Source organism: Furipterus horrens, unplaced genomic scaffold (genome assembly GCF_987537825.1).
Source record: "Furipterus horrens unplaced genomic scaffold, mFurHor1.1.pri manual_scaffold_17, whole genome shotgun sequence".
In the NCBI taxonomy this organism is placed as follows: Eukaryota; Metazoa; Chordata; class Mammalia; order Chiroptera; family Furipteridae; genus Furipterus; species Furipterus horrens.
In genome coordinates, this window is record NW_028327187.1 from 40,706,969 (window position 1) to 40,711,629 (window position 4,661).

General features: G+C 44.4%; 1 pseudogene; it reads left to right on the top strand.

Annotated features, from left to right (window-relative positions):
• Positions 1-762: 762 nt before the first annotated feature.
• Positions 763-3,425, top strand: LOC149990892 (glyceraldehyde-3-phosphate dehydrogenase pseudogene; annotated as a pseudogene).
• The last annotated feature ends 1,236 nt before the right edge of the window (positions 3,426-4,661 follow it).

Genomic DNA, 4,661 nt, shown 5'->3' on the forward strand with positions numbered 1-4,661 from the left:
GGGCCCTAGTGTTGCACTATGTTGTGGGGGGCTGCTCTTACTCTGCAGCTTTTCCATTTCCTAGTTATCTAACTTTTGGAAAGTTGCTTAACCTTGCAGACTCTATTTTTTTTCATGTGTACAAGAGGGTGAATAAAAATATTTCCCAAGAAAAGTTGTTATAAGGATTACAGTAACTGACTTATGTGAAGTACTTAGCACAATAAGTACCTGATGTCTGTCACCGTTCACCAGCATTGTCACGGTCATTATTATTCAGCTTAAGTAAGTCTAACAGCTTTTAGGCCCAGATTTGAAACAAAATTTTTAAATCCTCACCTGAGGACACTTTTTCATTTCTTTTAGAGAGAGAGGAAGAGAAAGAGAGAGAGATTGGTGTGAGAGAGAAGCATCAATCAGTTGCATCCCGTGTGCACCTGGACCAGGAATGGTAGGCATCTGGAATGGGGATCAAGCCCACAACCTAGGCATGTGCCCTGACTAGGAATTGAACCCACAAGCTTTTGGTCATGGGATGACACTCCAACGAACTGAGTCACACTGATCAGGGCTGTAGGCCCAGATTTTAAATGTTCACACTATTTGCCCCTTTTATTTGGAGAAGAACAGGGATGGCAAATATGAATGCCAAATCTGCCACTTAGTAACTATGAGACCTTCAGTAAGTCATTTAATGTTGCTAAATCACACTTTTCAGGTCTGTAAAATGAGGAGGCTAATGGTCTCTGTTTCGTAAGTCTGTTGGGAAGATTAGATGAGATAATGGGGAAAAGCCCTCAGCCTGGTGCCTGGAAGATCACGGTAAACACACATTAGAAGTTAGCTGTTAGAATTCCAAAGTTAGTTTTCCAACATCTCTCTATTCTCTTGTACTCCTTTTTCATCTCCTATTTCTGGGATGGGGCTCTGTTCAAAGGAAGCAAAAAATAGTTGTGCATCAGAATCATTTCTTTATCCCTAGAAAGATCTATTTCCTACTTTATTATGTAAGCAGTTAGACCCCCTTTGACTAAATCTTCCCATTTCAAACTGTCCCTGGCTTTGGCTTTTATCCCTAAAGGGTTCATAATGATGTTTTACTAAACAGGATCTCCACCCACACCACACACACACACACACACACACACACACACACACACACACACACATTCCCAAGGTAAATTCTACTGTTTCCTCTGCCAATGTGGATTCTATACTTTTTAAAAAGCAATTTTCCCTTTGTGTAATACAATGGGTTAGTAAATATGAGATTTCAGACATCACTCTCAGATAAGCCTCATTTACTACACTGTGTGTCCTCTCCACCTTCACCAATTTCAATCTAGAAGTGCCTCTGACCCATTAATGTCAAATACAATGTGTTCAGCCTCCGCCAGTCTCCGCCAATCTATGTAACATCGCTCTGGCCTACAGATTCATTAATGCCATTCTAATCCACAGAAACCCTCTAGCCAACTTCTGTGGGGAGAGAAGAGAAAAGTGTGTATGTGGTGGGGGATGGGATGGTGTGAAGGAGAGCGGAAATCAACTGAATTATAAAGCACATACTTGCCAGGTTATAAGAAGCATTAAACTAAACAGCCTGGAGAGTCCATTTGCTGAAAAGACATTTAATTATTTCAGCGAGAACTAGTTAGAGATGAGAGCCCATAAAATAAACAAAGAGACGCCAGTATTTGATTTTAATGCCTTTCTATTTTGCTACAGGCCACAATTTAATTAAAATTCTGAATAGAAATTTTAAGACGACACATTCTCCTCCCCAGCAGCCAGACAACTGAGGTAAAATATCCCCAATATCTCCCTGGAATTTTGGATGTTTTAGCTAAATGCCTAAAGTTAGGTGATCTTTGCCAGCTTCCACCCTCCCCCCCCACATGATGAGAGATGTTTGCAATCGTTAAGCTCAATGTTTTAAACCTGTACCAAGTGCCCATGGGTCATAGAAAATTTGCTGTTTATTTTAGAGAGAAATGCAGACCTCTGGTCAAGATGGAGGTGTATGTAAACACGGCTTGCCTACTTGCACAACCACAGCAAAAATTACAGCTAACCTACAAAACAATTATCCTCCAGAATTTTCAGAAAATTGAGCTGTATGCAAGTCTGACAACCAAGGAATTAAAGAAGTCACATTCATTCAGAGAGGTAGGAGGGGTGGAGATGCAGAATGGGTGGTCCCACACCCACATGTGGTGTATCAAAATTGGGAAGGATATCTTAGGAGTGAGGGATCCCAGCTCCACACCAGACCACCCAGCCCAGGGTTCCAGTGACAAGAAGATAAGTCCCCACAACTTCTGGCTGCAAAAACCACTGGGGTTTTGGGTGGATGAAGAAACTGCAGGATTCTGCTCTGCTCCTCCAGTTCAACGGACTGCTGCGTTTTCCTGTGCAGTGCCAGCCTCAACCCTGAGACACGACGGTGAAGGTCGGAGTGAATGAATTTGGCCGTATTGGGTGCCTGGTCACCAGGGCTGCTTTTTATTCTGGCAAAGTGGATATTGTCACCATCAATGACCCCTTCACTGACCTCACCTACATGGTCTACATGTTCCAGTATGATTCTACTCATGGCAAGTTGAAAGGCACAGTCAAGGCTGAGAATGGGAAGCTTGTTGTCAATGGAAAGTCTATCACCATCTTCCAGGAGTGAGATCCCACCAACATCAAATGGGGTGATGCTGGTGCTGAATATGTTGTGGAGTCCACCGGTGTCTTCACTACCATGGAGAAGGCTGGGGCTCACTTAAAGGGTGGAGCCAAGAGGGTCATCATCTCTGCCCCTTCTGCCAATGCCCCCATGTTTGTGATGGGTGTGAACCAAGACAAGTATGACAACTCCATGAAGATTGTCAGCAATGCCTCCTGCACCACCAACTGCTTGGCCCCCCTGGCCAAGGTCATCCATGACAACTTTGGTATCGTGGAGGGGCTCACGACCACAGTCCATGCCATCACTGCCACCCAGAAGACCGTGGATGGCCCCTCTGGGAAGCTGTGGTGTGATGGCCGAGGGGCTGCCCAGAACATCATCCCTGCTTCTACTGGCACTGCCAAGGCTGTAGGCAAGATCATCCCTGAGCTGAATGGGAAGCTCACTGGTATGGCTTTCTGTGTCTCCACCCCCAATGTGTCAGTTATGGATCTGACCTGTCACCTGGAGAAAGCTGCCAAATATGATGACATCAAGAAGCTAGTGAAGCAGGCATCAGAGGGCCCCCTCAAGGGTATCCTGGGCTATACTGAGGACCAGATTGTCTCCTGCGACTTTAACAGTGACATCTACTCCTCCACCTTTGATGCTGGGGCTGGCATTGCCCTCAATGACCACTTTGTCAAGCTCATTTCCTGGTATGACAATGAATTTGGCTACAGCAACAGGGGGAGTGGACCTTATGCGCCACATGGCCACCAAGGAGTAAGAGCCCCCTGGACCACCAGCCCCAGCAACAGGAAGAGAGGCCCTCAGCTGCTGGGGAATCCTTGCCCCAAACTGATCCCCCAACATACTGAGAATCTCCTGACCTCTAGTTGCCATCCTAGACCCCCTAAAGAGGGGAAGGGCTTAGGGAGCCCTACCTTGTCATGCACTATCAATAAAGTTCACTGTACCCAGCCAAAAAAAAAAAAAGAAGAAGAAGAAGAAACTGCAGGATTCTCAGGCATCTCCTCTTAAAGGATCTGCAGTGGTCTGAGAAGTTATTCAGACTCACTCCCTCTGGGCTCCAGCACCAGCGCAGCAACTTCAAGGGCTCTGGTGGCATACAGGGAGAAACTGAAGTGTCTGGCATCAGGGTGAGTGCTGGGGGACAGCTTCCTCCTGGAAAAGACTCCAGAGGCCAGGCAGTGGCCATATCCCTTTGCTGAGCCCTCTCACACAGAGAACCACATATCTGAGACTCAGGCAGCTGGATTCACACGGGTTGCCCTGCCCAGGCGATTACTTAAGTCTCCATCCTATCCAGCTATCGGCGTACTTTTCTATATTATGCCACACTACTAAGACAGGGAGTCAAAGCAGCTCTACCTAAAACATAGAAACAAACACAAGAAGGCTGGAAAAATGAGGAGACAAAGAAATATGGCCCAAATAAAAGAAAAGAAAGAAACTCCAGAAAAAGAACTAAAGAAAATGGATATAAGTAATCTATGAGATGCAGAGTTCAAAACCCTGGTTATTAGGATGCTCAAGGAACTCATTGGGCATTTCAACAGCATAAAAAAGACCCAGACAGAAATAAAGTTTACACTAAGCAAAATAAAGAAAATTTTACAAGGAGTCAATAGTGAAGGAGATGAAGCCAAGAATCAAATAAACGATTTGGAACACAAGGAAAAAAATTCAATTAGAACAACAAGTAGAAAAAGAATTTTAAAAAAAGGGTAGAGTAAGGAGCCTCTGGGACAACTCCAAATGTACCAACATCTGAATCATAGGGGCGCTGGAAGGAGAAGAGAAAGAGCAAGAAATTGAAAACTGATTTGAAAAAATAATGAAAGAAAACTTCCTAATTTGAGGAAGGAAATAGACATAGAAGTCCAGAATGAACAGAGAGTCCCAAACAAGATGGATGCAAAAAGAACCACACCGAGACACATCATAATTAAAATGCCAAAGTCTAATGACAAAGAAAATATTAAAAGTAGCAAGAGAAAAG